Raw genomic sequence first — 21,028 nt, 5'->3', positions numbered from 1 at the left:
TTGACTGTCCGACGGCCAATTTGATCTTCAAGTAACTTTACAAATCCCTTCTGTTTTCCGGACTCATGGCAGGAGCACCATCTGTTGTCACACAGAATATTTTTCTGATGTCAACTCCTCGTTCTTTCAAAACTTTCCAGTATATCTTCCCTTTGTTGTGCCACTCACACAGGGTTTTAGGCAACAAAGTTCCTCTTGGATTTCATCGGAAGCACAACTGCCAAACGTGGAACGTCGCTTATATCCACGCCTCATCAACTGCCACACTAAACACTGCTGTGTCTTTCAATGCAGTCGCCTGCTTTTCCTTAATGTTTTCATGCATTTCACTTCATGCCTCTCAACCGTTAAGAACATAAGAACATAAGAAAGGCCGCACCGGTCAGACCAAAGGTCCATCTAGCCCAGTATCTGTCTACCAACAGTGGCCAATGCCAGGTGCCCCTGAGGGAGTGAACCTAACAGGCAACATCAGCGATCTCTCTCCCACATCTATCTGCATCTCTTATCGAACAGAGGCTAGGGACACCATTCTTACCCATCCTGGCTAATAGCCATTTATGGACTTAGCCACCATGAATTTATCCAGTCCCCTTTAAACATTGTTATAGTCCTAGCCTTCAACCTCCTCAGGTAAGGAGTTCTACAAGTTGACTGTGCAAACGTGAAGAAGAACTTCCTTTATTTGTTTTAAAACCTGCTGCCTATTAATTTCATTTGGTGACCCCTAGTTCTTGTATTATGGGAATAAGTAAATAACTTTTCCTTATCCACTTCTCAACATCACTCATGATTTTATATACCTCATCATGTCCCCTTAGTCTCCTCTTTTCCAAACTGAAGAGTCCTAGCCTCTTTAATCTTTCCTCATATGGGACCCTCTCAAACCCCTAATCATTTTAGTTGCTCTTTCTGAACCTTTCTAGTGCTAGAATATCTTTTTGAGGTGAGGAGACCACATCTGTACACAGAGATGTACACATCTGTACTCTGCCGTTCTGGCAGAGATGGCTCAGCTCGCCCCGCCTGGGGTTTCAGCCGCTGGCTCCTGCCAGCTGGGTCTCAGCCCCGCCAGCCTGAGGTTCCTTCCCCAGGCCAGCAGCGGGTGCTGAGGGGCTGCGGCAGGGGCCAGCAGCGGAACCCCAGAGTGGCGGCAAGGGGCCATCAAAAATTGGCTCAAGGTCAGAGGTTGCTGACCCTGGCCTAGAGTCTCGCCTCCAGTTCAACAAGTGCTGGGCCAGGCTGAAAGTGACTCTGCAGCAATGGCTCCTGCCTGCCCCTGAGTGTCTGGCGCGCGCAGAGCTGCTGCCCCAGCGCCCCCAGGCTCCCGGTTAGCAGTGGCTGTAGCTACTGGGAGGAAACGCCCGGGAATGCAGGACAGTGAGCGGCCCTCATGCAGGAGGGAGGGGAGCCTGGAAGGCAGCTGGAGCAATCAGTGCGGAGGAGGGGCCGGGCACCCAGCCTTGCTCCTGCAGGCCCCCCCGGGCAGACTGGACTTGCCTGGGAGGGGAGGGCAGAGAGGTAGTGAGTGGGGTGGCTCCTCCTGCCCAGCAGAGGAGCGCCCTCGCAGGCACCCAAGCGGGCGGAGCCACCACCACCAGTCCCCGCCCCGGAAGTCAAGGGCGGGACAGGAAGTAAAAATGCCGGCCGCCAGCGCTCAGTCAGGGCCCAGCAGCCGCCGGAGCAGATGTGCGGGTGGGAGCTCCTGACTGGGAACCTCCAGGCCCGAGGCAGCTGCCCGGACTGGCCAGAGCTTCCCCGCGCCCGCTACGAGGAGGAGCCGCCGGAGCCTCCCCGCCCCTGCTGTTCCCCGGAGGAGCCGCCCCAGCCCGCCTGGCCGGACGTCCCCGAGGAGCTGCCGGACCTGCCACCAAGCCCTGGTCCCGAGGAGCCCGTGCTGGTGGACTGGCCTGGGACCGATGCCACGGCCGAGCTAGGCCCTGGAGGGGAGGTGGAGTAGCCAGGGTAGCCGACCCTGTCAGGCTGCACGACGGACGAGCCCATGTCCGTGTGCCGCGGTCTGGACCCCACTGACCAGCGGCGGTGAGAGCTGCTGCCTAGGGCCCCGGGCTGGGACACAGTGGAGTGGGTGGGCTCAGGTCCCCTGCCACCCCACGCACGGGTGGCAGTTTTCCTCACCCAACGCCTCCGGCCTAGGACCTGGGCCTATAGAGCTACAGTTTGTTTGCCGCTCAGCCCCTGCCACAAAGGGCCTGGGCTCTCTGACCTGTTTATTTGCCGCTCAGCCCCTGCCACAAAAGGCCTGGGCTCTCTGACCTGTTTATTTGCCGCTCAGCCCCTGCCACAAAGTGGCCTGAGCTCAGACTGTATTTCCGCACAGCCCCTGCACCAGAGGGCCTGAGCTTCCTAAACATTGTTTACTGTTGTTCAGCTGAGTCACAAGGCGTGTCTGCCTTCTCTCCATGGATCAGTTGTGTAGCTGATGGTCCAATGGGCCATCACAGGCTAAGCAGATCTAACACCAGCTTGTCTGGGATATCACCCAGAAGCACATCACCAACTTGAAATACAGACAGTATAGAGCCAATATACATAACTTCAACTAAAAGTGATACATGCACACAGACAGCATAATCACAACCAGCAACCCATAACCTGGTCTTAGACGCCTTATATGACCCCCTTTACCTAAGATTTGGTGCCACTACAGGACTTTGGTTGCAACCCATGTTCTATATGGTCCCAATTTATATCAATAACGTCACAGAGGACAAGGAGCTCTCCCCTTCTCTCTGGTCCCTGCAGTCTGCTGGCCGGGGTGGGATTCTGCTCCTCTGGCCCTCCCAGACCCATCCTACTGTGCTTCTTCCCCCATGAATGGTGGGGCTGTGGCTGGGGCAGCAGGCACTGAGTGGGGGGCACCTGTTATTTCAGGGGCCGGTGAGCTTCGAGGAGGTGGCTGTGTATTTCACGGGGCAGGGGCTCTGCAGGACCCCGCTCAGAGAGCCCTCTACAGGGACGTCCTGCAGGAGAACTATGGGACTGTACTTGGCATTGTATGATGGAGGGGCTAGCCCTCAACTAAGTAGCACTCGATAGGCAAGGGACATGGGTTCCAACCCCCCTTCCCCCAGCCAATGAATTGAGAGAGGCTGAGGATAGATATTTGTGTCTGGTATCATGGGCCCCTTCTGAGAGCCCTAAACACGACTTTTACTCCTCTTCTCTCCAGCATGCCATAGTAGAGTGAATTGTGACTACTGAGCTAAAGTGACTGATACTTGCTTTCAGCCTTAGACCTACTTTGCGCTAGTGCTGCACTAGTGCTGAGGCTCCTCGCCAACAGCCAAACTCACTGGAGAGCTGAGGTCACTAAAGAGCTGAGATCACTGAGAACTGTGTTAAGTGGGGGGAGGCTGGAAGACAAGTTGGTGAGTGGCTTGTACAGAGGGTTGAGAGCAGTGAGGCATGGTGAATAGAGTAGATAGTGGAGAGCCTTGGCGAGTGGCGGGGATAGCAGGGTGGCTGGCGGAGAGGAGCGGATAGCAGGGTGGAATGTGGAGAGGAGCGGATAGCAGAGTGGCTGGCGGAGAGGAGCGGATAGCAGGGTGGATGGCGGAGAGGAACGGATAGCGGGTGGCTGGGGGAGAGGAGCGGATAGCAGGGTGGCTGGCGGAGAGGAGCGGATAGCAGGGTGGCTGGCGGAGAGGAGCGGATAGCAAGGTGGCTGGCGGAGAGGAGCGGATAGCAAGGTGGCTGGCGGAGAGGAGCGGATAGCAAGGTGGCTGGCGGAGAGGAGCGGATAGCAAGGTGGCTGGCGGAGAGGAGCGGATAGCAGGGTGGCTGGCGGAGAGGAGCGGATAGCAGAGTGGCTGGAGGAGAGGAGCGGATAGCAGGGTGGCTGGCGGAGAGGAGCGGATAGCAGGGTGGCTGGCGGAGAGGAGCGGATATCAAGGTGGCTGGCGGAGAGGAACGGATATCAAGGTGGCTGGCGGAGAGGAGCGGATAGCAGGGTGGCTGGCGGAGAGGAACGGATATCAAGGTGGCTGGCGGAGAGGAGCGGATATCAAGGTGGCTGGCGGAGAGGAGCGGATAGCAGGGTGGCTGGCTGAGAGGAGCGGATAGCAGGGTGGCTGGCGGAGAGGAGCGGATAGCAGGGTGGGTGGCGGAGAGGAGCGGATAGCAGGGTGGGTGGCGGAGAGGAGCGGATAGCACGGTGGGTGACGCCAGGGTGGCTGGCGGAGAGGAGCGGATAGCAGGGTGGCTGGCGGAGAGGAGCGGATAGCAGGGTGGCTGGCGGAGAGGAGCGGATAGCAGGGTGGCTGGCGGAGAGGAGCGGATAGCAGGGTGGCTGGCGGAGAGGAGCGGATAGCAGGGTGGCTGGCGGAGAGGAGCGGATAGCAGGGTGGCTGCCGGAGAGGAGCGGATAGCAGGGTGGGTGACGCAGAGGAGCGGATAGCAGGGTGGCTGGCGGAGAGGAGCGGATAGCAGGGTGGGTGACGCAGAGGAGCGGATAGCAGGGTGGCTGGCGGAGAGGAGCGGATAGCAGGGTGGCTGGCGGAGAGGAACGGATATCAAGGTGGCTGGCGGAGAGGAGCGGATATCAAGGTGGCTGGCGGAGAGGAGCGGATAGCAGGGTGGCTGGCGGAGAGGAGCGGATAGCAGGGTGGCTGGCGGAGAGGAGCGGATAGCAGGGTGGATGGCGGAGAGGAGAGGATAGCAGGGTGGCTGGAGGAGAGGATAGCAGTGTGGCTGGCGGAGAGGAGAGGATAGCAGGGTGGCTGGCGGAGAGGAGCGGATAGCAGGGTGGCTGGCGGAGAGGAGCGGATAGCAGAGTGGCTGGCGGAGAGGAGCGGATAGCAGGGTGGGTGACGGAGAGGAGCGGATAGCAGGGTGGCTGGCGGAGAGGAGCGGATAGCAGGGTGGCTGGCGGAGAGGAGCGGATAGCAGGGTGGCTGTCTGAGAGGAGCGGATAGCAGGGTGGCTGGCGGAGAGGAGCGGATAGCAGGGTGGCTGGCGGAGAGGAGCGGATAGAAGGGTGGCTGGCGGAGAGGAGCGGATAGCAGGCTGGCTGAGAGGAGCGGATAGCAGGGTGGCTGGCGGAGAGGAGCGGATAGCAGGGTGGCTGGCGGAGAGGAGCGGATAGCAGGGTGGCTGGCTGAGGAGCAGATAGCAGGTGGCTGGCTGGAGAGGAGCGGATAGCAGGGTGGATGGCGGAGAGGAGCCGATAGCAGGTGGGTGGCGGAGAGGAGAAGATAGCAGGGTGGCTGGAGAGGAGCGGATAGCAGGTGGCTGGCGGAGAGGATCGGATAGCAGGTGGCGGGCGGAGGGGAGCGGATAGCAGGGGGGTGGCGGAGAGGAGCGGATAGCAGGTGGCTGGCGGAGAGGAGCGGATAGCAGGGTGGCTGATGGAGAGGAGCGGATATCAGGGTGGCTGGCGAAGAGGAGCGGATAGCAGGGTGGCTGGAGAGGAGCGGATAGCAGAGTGGGTGACGAGAGGAGCGGATAGCAGGGTGGATGACGGAGAGGAGCGGATAGCAGGGTGGCTGACGGAGAGGAGCGGATAGCAGGGTGGCTGGCGGAGAGGAGCGGATAGCAGCGTGGCTGACGGAGAGGAGCGGATAGCAAGGTGGCTGGCGGAGAGGAGCGGATAGCAAGGTGGCTGGCTGAGAGGAGCGGATAGCAGGGTGGCTGGCGGAGAGGAGCGGATAGCAGGGTGGCTGGCGGAGAGGAGCGGATAGCAGGGTGGCTGGCGGAGAGGAGCGGATAGCAGGGTGGCTGGATGAGAGGAGCGGATAGCAGGGTGGCTGGCGGAGAGGAGCGGATAGCAGGGTGGGTGGCGGAGAGGAGCGGATAGCAGGGTGGCTGGCGGAGAGGAGCGGATAGCAGGGTGGCTGGCGGAGAGGAGCGGATAGCAGGGTGGCTGACGGAGAGGAGCGGATAGCAGGGTGGCTGGCGGAGAGGAGCGGATAGCAGGGTGGATGATGAAGAGCGGATAGCAGGGTGGCTGGCGGAGAGGAGCGGATAGCAAGGTGGCTGGCGGAGAGGAGCGGATAGCAGGGTGGCTGCCTGAGAGGAGCGGATAGCAGTGTGGCTGGCTGAGAGGAGCTGATAGCAGGGTGGCTGGCGGAGAGGAGCGGATAGCAGGGTGGCTGGCGGAGAGGAGCGGATAGCAGGGTGGGTGACAGAGGAGCGGATAGCAGGGTGGCTGGCGGAGAGGAGCGGATAGCATGGTGGCTGGCAGAGAGGAGCGGATAGCAGAGTGGCTGGCGGAGAGGAGCGGATAGCAGGGTGGCTGGCGGAGAGGAGCGGATAGCAGGGTGGCTGATGGAGAGGAGCGGATAGCAGGGTGGCTGGCGGAGAGGAGCGGATAGCAGGGTGGCTGGCGGAGAGGAGCGGATAGCAGGGTGTCTGAAGCAGAGGAGCGGATAGCAGGGTGGCTGGCGGAGAGGAGCGGATAGCAGGGAGGGTGACACAGAGGAGCTGATAGCAGGGTGGCTGGCGGAGAGGAGCGGATAGCAGGGTGGCTGGCGGAGAGGAGCGGATAGCAGGGTGGCTGGCGGAGAGGAGAAGATAGCAGCGTTGTTGCCGGAGAGGAGAAGATAGCAGGGTGGGTGACACAGAGGAGCGGATAGCAGAGTGGCTGGCGGAGAGGAGCGGATAGCAGGGTGGCTGGCGGAGAGGAGCGGATAGCAGGGTGGCTGGCGGAGAGGAGCGGATAGCAGGGTGGCTGGCGGAATGGAGCGGATAGCAGGGTGGCTGGCGGAGAGGAGCGGATAGCAGGGTGGCTGGCGGAGAGGAGCGGATAGCAGGGTGGCTGACGGAGAGGAGCGGATAGCAAGGTGGCTGGCGGAGAGGAGCGGATAGCAGGGTGGCTGGCAGAGAGGAGCGGATAGCAGGGTGGCTGGCGGAGAGGAGCGGATAGCAGGGTGGCTGACGGAGAGGAGCGGATAGCAGGGTGGCTGGCGGAGAGGAGCGGATAGCATGGTGGCGGGCGGAGAGGAGCGGATAGCAGGGTGGCTGACGCAGAGGAGCGGATAGCAGGGTGGCTGGCGGAGAGGAGAAGATAGCAGGGTGGGTGACACAGAGGAGCGGAAAGCAGGGTGGGTGACGCAGAGGAGCGGATAGCAGGGTGGCTGGCTGAGAGGAGCTGATAGCAGGGTGGCTGGCGGAGAGGAGCGGATAGCAGGGTGGCTGGCGGAGAGGAGCGGATAGCAGCGTCGCTGGCAGAGAAGAGCGGATAGCAGCGTCGCTGGCAGAGAAGAGCGGATAGCAGGGTGGCGGGCGGAGAGGAGCGGATAGCAGGGTGGCTGGCGGAGAGGAGCGGATAGCAGCGTGGGTGACCGAGAGGAGCGGATAGCAGCGTGGGTGACACAGAGGAGCGGATAGCAGGGTGGCTGGCGGAGAGGAGCGGATAGCAGGGTGGCTGGCTGAGAGGAGCGGATAGCAGGGTGGCTGGCTGAGAGGAGCGGATAGCAGGGTGGCTGGCGGAGAGGAGAGGATAGCAGGGTGGCTGGCGGAGAGGAGCGGATAGCAGGCTGGCTGGCGGAGAGGAGCGGATAGCAGGCTGGCAGGCGGAGGAGCGGATAGAAGGGTGGCTGGCGGAGAGGAGCGGATAGCAGGGTGTCTGGCGGAGAAGAGCAGATAGCAGGATGGCTGGCGGAGAGGAGCGGATAGCAGGGTGGCTGGCGGAGAGGAGCGGATAGCAGGGTGGCTGACGGAGAGGAGCGGATAGCAGGGTGGCTGGCGGAGAGGAGCGGTAGCAGGGTGGCTGGCGGAGAGGAGCGGATAGCAGAGTGGCTGGCGGAGAGGAGCGGATAGCAGGGTGGCTGGCGGAGAGGAGCGGATAGCAGGGTGGCTGGCGGAGAGGAGCGGATAGCAGGGTGGCTGGCGGAGAGGAGCGGTAGCAGGGTGGCTGGCGGAGAGGAGCGGATAGCAGAGTGGCTGGCGGAGAGGAGCGGATAGCAGAGTGGCTGGCAGAGAGGAGCGGATAGAAGAGTGGAAGGCGGAGAGGAACGGATAGCGGGTGGCTGTGGGAGAGGAGCGGATAGCAGGGTGGCTGACGGAGAGGAGCGGATAGCAGGGTGGCTGACGAAGAGGAGCGGATAGCAGGGTGGCTGGCGGAGAGGAGCGGATAGCAGGGTGGCTGGCGGAGTCGCGAGTATAGCAGGGTGGCTGGCTGAGAGGAGCGGATAGCAGGGTGGCTGGCGGAGAGGAGCGGATAGCAGGGTGGCTAGTCGAGAGGAGCGGATAGCAGGGTGGCTGGCGGAGAGGAGCGGATCGCAGGGTGGCTGGCGGAGAGGAGCGGATAGCAGGGTGGCTGACGGAGAGGAGCGGATATCAGAGTGGCTGGCGGAGAGGAGCGGATAGCAGGGTGGCTGGCGGAGAGGAGCGGATAGCAGGGTGGCTGGCGGAGAGGAGCGGATAGCAGGGTGGCTGACGGAGAGGAGCGAATAGCAGGGTGGCTGACGGAGAGGAGCGGATAGCAGGGTGGCTGACGGAGAGGAGCGGATAGCAGGGTGGCTGGCGGAGAGAAGCGGATAGCAGAGTGGCTGGCAGAGAGGAACGGATAGCAGGGTGGCTAATGGAGAGGAGCGGATAGCAGAGTGGCTAACGGAGAGTGGCGGATAGCAGACTGGCTGGCGGAGAGGAGCGGATAGCAGGGTGGCTGACGCAGAGCAGCGGATAACAGGTGGCTGGCCGGGAGGAGCGGATAGCAGGTGGCTGGGCGGAGAGGAGCGATAGCAGGTGGCTGCCGGAGAGGAGCGGATAGAAGGGTGGCTGGCGGAGAGGAGCGGATAGCAGCGTGGCTGACGGAGAGGAGCGGATAGCAGGGTGGCTGGCGGAGAGGAGCGGATAGCAGGTGGCTTGGAGAGGAACGGATAGCAGATTGGCTGACGGAGAAGCTCGGATAGCAGAGTGGCTGAAGGAGAGGAGCGGATAGCAGGTGGCTGGCGGAGAGGAGCGGATAGCAGGGTGGCTGACGGAGAGGAGCGGATAGCAGGGTGGCAGGAGGAGAGGAGCGGATAGCAGAGTGGCTACGGAGAGGAGAGTATAGCAGGGTGGATGACGGAGAGGAGCGGATAGCAGGGTGGCTGGCGGAGAGGAGCGGATAGCAGGGTGGCTGGCGGAGAGGAGCGGATAGCAGGGTGGCTGGCGGAGAGGAGCGGATAAGGGTGGCTGGCAAAGAGGAGCGGATAGCAGGTGGCTGGAGAGGAGGAGCAGCGGATAGCAGAGTGGCTAACTCAGAGGAGCGGATAGCAGGGTGGCTGACGGAGAGGAGCGGATAGCAGGGTGGCTGGCGGAGAGGAGCGGATAGCAGGGTGGCTGGACGAGAGGAGCGGATAGCAGGGTGGCTGGCGGAGAGGAGCGGATAGCAGGGTGGCTGGCGGAGAGGAGCGGATAGCAGGGTGGCTGCCGGAGAGGAGCGGATAGCAGAGTGGCTGGCGGAGAGGAGCGGATAGCAGGGTGGCTGGCGGAGAGGAGCGGATAGCAGGGTGGATGACACCGAGGAGCGGATAGCAGGGTGGCTGGCGGAGAGGAGCGGATAGCAGGGTGGCTGACGGAGAAGAGTGGATAGCAAGGTGGCTGGCAGAGAGGAGCGGGTAGCAGGGTAGCTGGCGGACAGGAGCGGATAGCAGGGTGGCTGACGGAGAAGAGCGGATAGCAAGGTGGCTGGCGGAGAGGAGCGGATAGCAGGGTGGCTGGCGGAGAGGAGCGGATAGCAGGGTGGCTGACGGAGAGGAGCGGATAGCAGGGTGGCTGACGGAGAGGAGCGGATAGCAGGGTGGCTGGCGGAGAGGAGCGGATAGCAGGGTGGCTGGCGGAGAGGAGCGGATAGCAGGGTGGCTGGCGGAGAGGAGCGGATAGCAGGCTGGCTGGCGGAGAGGAGCGGATAGCAGGGTGGCTGACGGAGAGGAGCGGATAGCAGGGTGGCTGACGGAGAGGAGCGGATAGCAGGGTGGCTGGCGGAGAGGAGCGGATAGCAGGGTGGCTGGCGGAGAGGAGCGGATAGCAGGGTGGCTGGAGAGGAGCGGATAGCAGGTGGCTGGCGGAGAGGAGCGGATAGCAGGGTGGCTGGGCGGAGAGGAGCGGATAGCAGGGTGGCTGGCGGAGGAGCGGATAGCAGGGTGGCTATGGAGAGGAGCGGATAGCAGGGTGGCTGGCGGAGAGGAGCGGATAGCAGGGTGGCTGGCGGAGAGGAGCGGATAGCAGGGTGGCTGGAAGAGAGGATCGGATAGCAGGTGGCTGGCGGAGAGGAGTGGATAGCAGGGTGGCTGGCGGAGAGGAGCGGAGAGCAGGGTGGCTGGCGGAGAGGAGCGGATAGCAGAGTGGGTGCCTCAGAGGAGCGGATAGCAGTGTGGCTGTCGGAGAGGAGCGGATAGCAGGGTGGCTGACGGAGAGGAGCGGATAGCAGGGTGGCTGACGGAGAGGAGCGGATAGCAGGGTGGTTGGCGGAGAGGAGCGGAAAGCAGGTGGCTGGCGGAGAGGAGCGGATAGCAGCGTGGCTGACGAGGAGCGGATAGCAGGGTGGCTGGAGGAGGAGCGATAGCAGGGTGGCTGGGCGGGAGGAGCGGATAGCAGGGTGGCTGACTCAGAGGAGCGGATAGCAGGGTGGCTGGCGGAGGAGCGGATAGCAGGGTGGCTGGCGGAGGAGAGCGGATAGCAGGGTGTCTGGCGGAGAAGAGCAGATAGCAGGATGGCTGGCGGAGAGGAGCGGATAGCAGGGTGGCTGACGGAGAGGAGCGAATAGCAGGGTGGCTGGCGGAGAGGAGCGGATAGCAGGGTGGCTGACGGAGAGGAGTGGATAGCAGGGTGGCTGGCGGAGAGGAGCGGATAGCAGGGTGGCTGGCGGAGAGGAGCGGATAGCAGGGTGGCTGGACGAGAGGAGCGGATAGCAGGGTGGCTGACGGAGAGGAGCGGATAGCAGGGTGGCTGGCGGAGAGGAGCGGATAGCAGGGTGGCTGGCGGAGAGAGAGAAAGGAGAGGGGCTGGGGGAGAGGTGCGGCTAGCAGGGGGCTGGCGGAGAGGAGCGGATAGCAGGGTGGCTGACAGAGAGGAGCGGATAGCAGGGTGGCTGGCGGAGAGGAGCGGATAGCAGGGTGGCTGGCGGAGAGGAGCGGATAGCAGGGTGGCTGGCGGAGAGGAGCGGATAGCAGGGTGGCTGGCGGAGAGGAGCGGATAGCAGGGTGGCTGGCGGAGAGGAGCGAATAGCAGAGTGGCTGACTCAGAGGAGCGGATAGCAGGGTGGCTGACGGAGAGGAGCGGATAGCAGGGTGGCTGGCGGAGAGGAGCGGATAGCAGGGTGGCTGGCGGAGAGGAGCGGATAGCAGGGTGGCTGGCGGAGAGGAGCGGATAGCAGCGTGGCTGACAGCGAGGAGCGGATAGCAGGGTGGCTGCCTGAGAGGAGCGGATAGCAGGGTGGCTGGCGGAGAGGAGCGGATAGCAGGGTGGCTGACGGAGAGGAGCGGATAGCAGCGTGGCTGTCTCAGAGGAGCGGATAGCAGGGTGGCTGGCGGAGAGGAGCGGATAGCAGGGTGGCTGGGGCAGAGGAGCGGATAGCAGGTGGCTACGGAGAGGAGCGGATAGCAGGGTGGCGGAGACGAGCGGATAGCAGGGTAGCTGGCGGAGAGGAGCGGATAGCAGGGTGGCTGGCGGAGAGGAGCGGATAGCAGGGTGGCTGTCAGAGAGGAGCGGAGAGCAGGGTGGCTGTCAGAGAGGAGCGGATAGCAGGGTGGCTGGTGGAAAGGAGCGGATAGCAGGGTGGGTGACAGAGGAGCGGATAGCAGGGTGGCTGACTCAGAGGAGCGGATAGCAGGGTGGCTGGCGGAGAGGAGCGGATAGCAGGGTGGCTGGCGGAGAGGAGCGGATAGCAGGTGGCTGGCGGAGGAGCGGATAGCAGGGTGGCTGACGGAGAGGAGCGGATAGCAGGTGGCTGGAGAGAGAGGAGCGGATAGCAGGGTGGCTGACGGAGAGGAGCGGATAGCAGGGTGGCTGACGGAGAGGAGCCGATAGCAGGGTGGCTGGCTGAGAGGAGCGGATAGCAGGGTGGCTGGCGGAGAGAAGCGGATAGCAGGGTGGCTGAAGGGGAGGAGCGGATAGCAGGTGGCTGGCGGAGAGGAGTGATAGCAGGGTGGCTGGAGAGGAGCGGATAGCAGGGTGGCTGGCATGGAGAGGAGGGGGTAGCAGGGTGGCTGACGGAGAGGAGCGGATAGCAGGGTGGCTGACGGAGAGGAGCGGATAGCAGGGTGGCTGACGGAGAGGAGCGGATAGCAGGGTGGCTGGCGGAGAGGAGCGGATTGCAGGGTGGCTGGAGGAGAGGAGCGGATAGCAGGTGGCTGACGGAGAGGAGCGGATAGCAGGGTGGCTGGCGACAGGAGCGGATAGCAGGGTGGCTGGCGGAGAGGAGCGGATAGCAGGGTGGCTGGCGGAGAGGACCGGATAGCAGGTGGCTGGAGAGGAGCGATAGCAGGGTGGCTGGCGGAGAGGAGCGATAGCAGGGTGGCTGACGGAGAGGAGCGGATAGCAGAGTGGCTGACGGAGAGGAGCGGATAGCAGAGTGGGTGGCGGAGAGGAGCGGATAGCAGGGTGGCTGGCGGAGAGGAGCGGATAGCAGGGTGGCTGGCGGAGAGGAGACGATAGCAGGGTGGCTGGCGGAGAGGAGCGGATAGCAGGGTGGCTGGCGGAGAGGAGCGGATAGCAGGGTGGCTGGCGGAGAGGAGCGGATAGCAGGGTGGCTGAGGGAGAGGAGCGGATAGCAGGGTGGCTGACAGGAGCGGATAGCAGGGAGGCTGGCGGAGAGGAGCGGATAGCAGGGTGGCTTATGGACAGGAGCGGATAGCAGGGTGGCTTATGGACAGGAGCGGATAGCAGGGTGGCTGGCGGAGAGGAGCGGATAGCAGGGTGGCTGACACCGAGGAGCGGATAGCAGGGTGGCTGGCGGAGAGGAGCGGATAGCAGGGTGGCTGGCTGAGAGGAGCGGATAGCAGGGTGGCTGGAGGAGAGGAGCGGATAGCAGAGTGGCTGGAGGAGAGGAGCGGATAGCAGGGTGGCTGACGGAGAGGAGCGGATAGCAGGGTGGCTGACGGAGAGGAGCGGATAGGAGGCTGGCTGGCGGGTAGGAGCGGATATCAGGGTGGCTTTGGGAGAGGAGCGGATAGCAGGGTGGCTGGCGGAGAGGAGCGGATAGCAGGGTGGCTGGCGGAGAGGAGCGGATAGCAGGGTGGCTGGCGGAGAGGAGCGGATAGCAGGGTGGCTGGCGGAGAGGAGCGGATAGCAGGGTGGCTAACGGAGAGGAGCGGATAGCAGAGTGGCTGGCGGAGAGGAGCGGATAGAGAAGTGGCTGGCGGAGAGGAGCGGATAGCAGGGTGGGTGACAGAGGGGAGCGGATAGCAGGGTCGGTGACACAGAGGAGCGGATAGCAGGGTGGCTGGCGGAGAGGAGCGGATAGAGAAGTGGCTGGCGGAGAGGAGCGGATAGCCGGGTGGCTGACGGAGAGGAGCGGATAGCAGGGTGGCTGACGGAGAGGAGCGGATAGCAGGGGGGCTGGCGGAGCGGATAGGGGGGTGGCTGGCGGAGAGGAGCGGAGAGCAGGGTGGCTGACTCAGAGGAGCGGATAGCAGTGTGGCTGGCGGAGAGGAGCGGATAGCAGGGTGGCTGGCGGAGAGGAGCGGATAGCAGGGTGGCTGACGGAGAGGAGCGAATAGCAGGGTGGCTGGCGGAGAGGAGCGGATAGCAGGGTGGGTGTATGAGAGGAGCGGATAGCAGGGTGGCTGGAGGAGAGGAGCGGATAGCAGAGTGGCTGGAGAGGAGCGGATAGCAGGTGGCTGCGGAGAGGAGCGGATAGCAGGGTGGCTGACCAGAGGAGCGGATAGCAGGGTGGCTGGAGGAGGAGCGGATAGCAGGTGGCTGGAGAGGAGAGGATAGCAGGGTGGCTGGCGGAGAGGAGCGGATAGCAGGGTGGCTGACGGAGAGGAGCGGATAGCAGGGTGGCTGGCGGAGAGGAGCGGATAGCAGGTGGCTGGAGAGAGGAGCGGATAGCAGGTGGCTGGAGAGGAGCGGATAGCAGGTGGCTGGAGAGGAGCGGATAGCAGGTGGCTGGCGGAGAGGAGCTGATAGCAGGTGGCTGCGGAGGAGCGGACAGCAGGGTGGCTAACGGAGAGGAGCGGATAGCAGGGTGTCTGGCGGAGAGGAGCGGATAGCAGGGTGGCTGAGGGAGAGGAGCGGATAGCAGGGTGGCTGGCGGAGAGGAGCGGATAGCAGGGTGGCTGGCGGAGAGGAGCGGATAGCAGGGTGGCTGGCGGAGAGGAGCGGATAGCAGGGTGGCTGACAGAGAGAAGCGGATAGCAGGGTGGCTGGTAGTGAGGAGCGGATAGCAGGGTGGCTGACTAAGAAGAGCGGATAGCAGGGTGGCTGGCGGAGAGGAGCGGATAGCAGGGTGGCTGGCGGAGAGGAGCGGATAGCACGGTGGCTTGCGGAGAGTTGCGGATAGCAGAGTGGCTGGCGGAGAGGAGCGGATAGCAGGTGGCTGGGTGAGAGGAGCGGATAGCAGGGTGGCTGGCGGAGAGGAGCGGATAGCAGGGTGGCTGACGGAGAGGAGCGGATAGCAAGGTGGCTGGCGGAAAGGAGCGGATAGAAGGGTGGCTGGCGGAGAGGAGCGGATATCAGGGTGGCTGACGGAGAGAAGCGGATAGCAGGGTGGATCACGGAGAGGAGCGGATAGCAGGGTGGCTGACGGAGAGGAGCGGATAGCAGGGTGGCTGACGGAGAGGAGCGGATAGCAGGGTGGCTGGCGGAGAGGAGCGGATAGCAGGGTGGCTGGCGGAGAGGAGCGGATAGCAGGGTGGCTGGCGGAGAGGAGCGGATAGCATGGTGGCTGACTGAGAGGAGCGGATAGCAGGGTGGCTGTCGGAGAGGAGCGGATAGCAGGGTGGCTGGCGGAGAGCTCTGGATAGCAGGGTGGCTGGAGGAGAGGAGAGGATAGCAGGGTGGCTGGCGGAGAGGAGCGGATAGCAGGGTGGCTGGCGGAGAGGAGCGGATAGCAGGGTGGCTGGCGGAGAGGAGCGGATAGCAAGGTGGGTGACACAGAGGAGCGGATAGCAGGGTGGCTGACGGAGAGGAGCGGATAGCAGGGTGGCTGGCGGAGAGGAGCGGATAGCAGGGTGGCTGGCGGAGAGGAGCGGATAGCAGAGTGGCTAACGGAGAGGAGCGGATAGCAGGGTGGCTAAAGGAGAGGAGCGGATAGCAGAGTGGCTGGCGGAGAGGAGCGGATAGCAGGGTGGCTGGAGGAGAGGAGCGGATAGCAGGGTGGCTGACGGAGAGGAGCGGATAGCAGGGTGGCTGGCGGAGAGGAGCGGATAGCAGCGTGGCTGGCGGAGAAGAGCGGATAGCAGGTGGCTGGAGAGGAGCGGATAGCAGGTGGCTGGCAGAGAGGAGCGGATAGCAGGGCTGGCAGAGAGGAGCGGATAGCAGGGTGGCTGACAGAGAGGATGGATAGCAGGTGGCTGGCGGAGAGGAGCGGATAGCAGGTGGCTGGAGAGGAGCGGATAGCAGGGTGGCTGGCGAGAGGAGCGGATAGCAGGGTGGCTGGCGGAGAGGAGCGGATAGCAGGGTGGCTGACGGAGAGGAGCGGATAGCAGGGTGGCTGACAGAGGAGCGGATAGCAGGGTGGCACAGAGGAGCGGATAGCAGGGTGGCTGACACAGAGGAGCGGATAGCAGGTGGCTGACGGAGAGGAGCGGATAGCAGGTGGCTGACGGAGAGGAGCGGATAGCAGGGTGGCTGAAGGAGAGGAGCGGATAGCAGGTGGCTGGCGGAGAGGAGCGATAGCAGGGGTGGCTGACGGAGCGGATAGCAGGGTGGCTGGCGGAGAGGAGATAGCAGGGTGGCTACAGAGGAGCGGATAGCAGGGTGGCTAACGGAGAGGAGCGGATAGCAGGGTGGCTGGCGGAGAGGAGCGATAGCAGGGTGGCTGACGGAGAGGAGCGGATAGCAGGTGGCTGGCGGAGAGGAGCGGATAGCAGGGGGGCTGGCGGAGAGGAGCGGATAGCAGGGTGGCTGGCGGAGAGGAGCGATAGCAGGTGGCTGGCGGAGAGGAGCGGATAGCAGGTGGCTGACGGAGGAGCGGATAGCAGGGTGGCTGGCGGAGAGGAGCGGATAGCAGGGTGGCTGTCGGAGAGGAGCGGATAGCAGGATGGCTGGCGGACAGGAGCGGATAGCAGGGTGGGTGGGGGAGAGGAGCGGATACCAGTGTGGCTGGCGGAGAGGAGCGGATAGCAGTGTGGCTGGCGGAGAGGAGCGGATAGCAGGGTGGCTGACGGAGAGGAGCGGATAGCAGGTGGCTGGCGGAGAGGAGCGGATAGCAGGGGGGCTGGCGGAGAGGAGCGGATAGCAGGGTGGCTGGCGGAGAGGAGACAATAGCAGGGAGGCTGGCGGAGAGGAGCGGAAAGCAGGTGGCTGGCGGAGGAGCGGATAGCAGGGTGGCTGGCGGAGAGGAGCGGATAGAAATGTGGCTGGCGGAGAGGAGCGGATAGCAGGGTGGCTGGAGGAGAGGAGCGGATAGCAGGGTGGCTGGGGGGGAGCGCAAACAGGGTGGCTGGCGGAGAGGAGCGGATAGCAGGGTGGCTGGCGGAGAGGAGCGGATAGCAGGGTGGCTGGCGGAGAGGAGCGGATACCAGGGTGGCTGGCGGAGAGGAGCGGATAGCAGGGTGGCTGATGGAGAGAAGCGGATAGCAGGGTGGCTGGCGGAGAGGAGCGGATAGCAGGGTGGCTGACGGAGAGGAGCGGATAGCAGGGTGGCTGTCTTAGAGGAGCGGATAGCAGGGTGGCTGGCGGAGAGGAGCGGATAGCAGGGTGGCTGGCGGAGAGGAGCGGATAGCAGGGTGGGTGACGCAGAGAAGCGGATACCAGGTGGCTGGCGGAGAGGAGCGGATAGCAGGGTGGCTGACGGAGAGGAGCGGATAGCAGGGTGGCTGGCGGAGAGGAGCGGATAGCAGGGTGGCTGGCGGAGAGGAGCGATTACCAGGGTGGCTGGAGAGGAGCTGATAGCAGGGTGGCTGACGGAGAGAAGCGGATAGCAGGGTGGCTGACGGAGAGGAGCGGATAGCAGGGTGGCTGGAGAGGAGCGGATAGCAGGTGGCTGGAGAGGAGCGGATAGCAGGGTGGCTGGCGGAGAGGAGCGATAGCAGGGTGGCTGGCGGAGAGGAGCGGATAGCAGGTGGCTGACGAGAGGAGCGGATAGCAGGGTGGCTGCCTGAGAGGTGCTGATAGAAGAGTGGCTGACTGAGAGGAGCGGATAGCAGGGTGGCTGGCGGAGAGGAGCGGATAGCAGGGTGGCTGACGGAGAGGAGCGGATAGCAGGGTGGCTGACGGAGAGGAGCGGATAGCAGGGTGGCTGACGGAGAGGAGCGGATAGCAGGTGGCTGACGAGAGTAGCGGATAGCAGGGTGGCTGACGGAGAGGAGCGGATACCAGGGTGGCTGGCGGAGAGGAGCGGATAGCAGGGTGGCTGGAGAGGAGCGGATAGCAGGTGGCTGACGGAGAGGAGCGGATAGCAGGGTGGCTGACGGAGGGGAGCGGATAGCAGGTGGCTGGAGAGGAGCGGATAGCAGGGTGGCTGGCGGAGAGGAGGATAGCAGGGTGGCTGGAGAGGAGCGGATAGCAGGTGGCTGGACGGAGAGGAGCGGATAGCAGGGTGGCATGGCGGAGAGGAGCGGATAGCAGGTGGCTGACAGAGGAGCGGATAGCAGGGTGGCTGGCGGAGAGGAGCGGATAGCAGGTGGCTGACGGAGAGGAGCGGATAGCAGGTGGCTGGATGGAGAGGAGCGGATAGCAGGTGGCTGACGGAGAGGAGCGGATAGCAGGGTGGCTGACAGAGGAGCGGATAGCAGGTGGCGGAGAGGAGCGGATAGCAGGGTGGCTGACGGAGAGGAGCGGATAGCAGGGTGGCTGACGGAGGGGAGCGGATAGCAGGGTGGCTGGAGGAGAGGAGCGGATAGCAGGGTGGCTGGCGGAGAGGAGCGGATAGCAGGGTGGCTGGCGGAGAGGAGCGGATAGCAGGCTGGCTGGCGGAGAGGAGCGGATAGCAGGCTGGCTGGCGGAGAGGAGCGGATAGCAGGCTGGCTGGCGGAGAGGAGCGGATAGCAGGCTGGCTGGCGGAGAGGAGCGGATAGCAGGGTGGCTGGAGGAGAGGAGCGGATAGCAGGGTGGCTGGCGGAGAGGAGCGGATAGCAGGGTGGCTGGCGGAGAGGAGCGGATAGCAGGGTGGCTGGCGGAGAGGAGCGGATAGCAGAGTGGCTGACGGAGAGGAGCGGATAGCAGGGTGGCTGACGGAGAGGAGCGGATAGCAGGGTGGCTGACGGAGAGGAGCGGATAGCAGGGTGGCTGACGGAGGGGAGCGGATAGCAGAGTGGCTTACGGAGAGGAGAGGATAGCAGGGTGGCTGGATGAAAGGAGCGGATAGCAGGGTGCAGAGGAGCGGATAGCAGGGTGGCTGACGGAGAGGAGCGAATAGCAGGGTGGCTGACGGAGAGGAGCGGATAGCAGGGTGGCTGACGGAGAGGAGCGGATAGCAGGGTGGCTGGCGGAGAGGAGCGGATAGTAGGGTGGCTGAGGGAGAGGAGCGGATAGCAGGGTGGCTGACAGAGAGGAGCTGATAGCAGGGTGGCTGACGGACAGGAGCGGATAGCAGGGTGGCTGACGGACAGGAGCGGATAGCAGGGTGGCTGGAGGACAGGAGCGGATAGCAGGGTGGCTGGCGGAGAGGAGCGGATAGCAGGGTGGCTGACGGGAGGAGCGGATAGCAGGTGGCTGACAGAGGAGCGGATAGCAGGGTGGCTGTGTGAGAGGAGCGGATAGCAGGGTGGCTGGCGGAGAGGAGCGGATAGCAGGGTGGCTGACGGAGAGGAGCGGATAGCAGGTGGCTGGCGGAGAGGAGCGGATAGCAGGTGGCTGGAGAGGAGAGGACAGATAGCAGGTGGCTGGCGGAGAGGAGCCGATAGTAGGGTGGCTGAGGGAGAGGAGCCGATAGCAGGGTGGCTGACGGAGAGGAGCGGATAGCAGGGTGGCTGACAGAGAGGAGCGGATAGCAGGGTGGCTGACGGAGAGGAGCGGATAGCAGGGTGGCTGACGGAGAGGAGCGGATAGCAGGGTGGCTGACGGAGAGGAGCGGATAGCAGGGTGGCTGGCGGAGAGGAGCGGATAGCAGGGTGGCTGGACGAAAGGAGCGGATAGCACGTTGGCTGGCGGAGAGGAGAGGATAGCAGAGTGGCTTACGGAGAGGAGCGGATAGCAGGCGGAGAGGAGCGGATAGCAGGTGGCTGACCAGAGGAGCGATAGCAGGTGGCTGGCGGAGAGGAGCGGATAGCAGGTGGCTGGCGGAGAGGAGCGATAGCAGGTGGCTGGGAGAGAGGAGCGGATAGCAGGTGGCTGACGGAGAGGAGCGGATAGCAGGTGGCTGGAGAGGAGCGGATAGCAGGTGGCGGAGAGGAGCGATAGCAGGGTGGCTGACGGAGAGGAGCAGATAGCAGGTGGCTGGAGAGGAGCGGATAGCAGGTGGCTGGCGGAGAGGAGCGATAGCAGGTGGCTGGCGGAGAGGAGCGGATAGCAGGTGGCTGGCGGAGAGGAGCGGATAGCAGGGTGGCTGGCGGAGAGGAGCGATAGCAGGTGGCTGAGAGGAGCGGATAGCAGGTGGCTGGAGAGGAGCGATAGCAGGGTGGCTGGCGGAGAGGAGCGGATAGCAGGTGGCTGGCGGAGAGGAGCGGATAGCAGGGTGGCTGACGGAGAGGAGCGGATAGCAGCGTGGCTGGCGGAGGAGCGGATAGCAGGGTGGCTGGAGAGGAGGATAGCAGGGTGGCTGAGAGGAGCGGATAGCAGGGTGGAGAGGTGCGGATAGCAGGTGGCTGGCGGAGAGGAGCGGATAGCAGGGTGGCTGACGGAGAGGAGCGGATAGCAGGGTGGCTGGCGGAGAGGAGCGGATAGCAGGTGGCTGATGGAGAGGAGCGGATAGCAGGGTGGCTGACGGAGAGGAGCGGATAGCAGGGTGGCTGACGGAGGGGAGCGGATAGGAGGGAGGCTGACTGAGAGGAGCGGATAGCAGGTGGCTGACGGAGAGGAGCGGATAGCAGGGTGGCTGACCGAGAGGAGCCGAAAGCTGGGTGGCTGGAGAGGAGCGGATAGCCGGTGGCTGGCGGAGAGGAGCGGATAGCAGGGTGGCTGACGGAGAGGAGCGGATAGCAGGGTGGCTGACGGAGAGGTGGGGATACCAGAGTGGCTGGCGGAGAGCCGCGGACAGCAGGTGGCTGGCGGAGAGGAGCGGATAGCAGGTGGCTGGCGGAGAGGAGCGGATAGCAGGGTGGCTGGCGGAGAGGAGCGGATAGCAGGGTGGCTGACTGAGAGGAGCGGATAGCAGGGTGGCTGGCGGAGAGGAGCGGATACCAGGGTGGCTGAAGGAGAGGAGAGGATAGAAGGATGGCTGGCCGAGAGGAGCGGATAGCAGGGTGGCTGGCAGAGAGGAGCGGATAGCAGGGTGGCTGGCAGAGAGGAGCGGATAGCAGGCTGGCGGAGAGGAGCAGATAGCAGGGTGGCTGGCGGAGAGGAGCGGATAGCAGGGTGGCTGGCGGAGAGGAGCGGATAGCAGGGTGGCTGGCGGAGAGGAGCGGATAGAGAAGTGGGTGACAGAGGGGAGCGGATAGCAGGGTGGGTGACAGAGGGGAGCGGATAGCAGGGTCGGTGACACAGAGGAGCGGATAGCAGGGTCGGTGACACAGAGGAGCGGATAGCAGGGTGGCTGACAAAGAGGAGCGGATAGCAGGGTGGCTGACGGAGAGGAGCGGATAGCAGGGTGGCTGACGGAGAGAAGCGATAGCAGGTGGCTGGAGAGGAGCGGATAGCAGGTGGCTGGCGAGGAGCGGATAGCAGGGTGGCTGAGAGTAGCCGATTGCAGGGTGGCTGGCGGAGAGGAGCGGATAGCAGGGTGGCTGGAAGAGGAGCGATAGCAGGTGGCTGGCGGAGAGGAGCGGATAGCAGGGTGGCTGGCGGAGAGGAGCGGATAGCAGGTGGCTGACAGAGG

The sequence above is a fragment of the Mauremys reevesii genome, linkage group 17 (genome assembly GCF_016161935.1).
Source record: "Mauremys reevesii isolate NIE-2019 linkage group 17, ASM1616193v1, whole genome shotgun sequence".
NCBI classification, from domain to species: Eukaryota; Metazoa; Chordata; order Testudines; family Geoemydidae; genus Mauremys; species Mauremys reevesii.
This window is presented reverse-complemented; position numbering follows the sequence as displayed.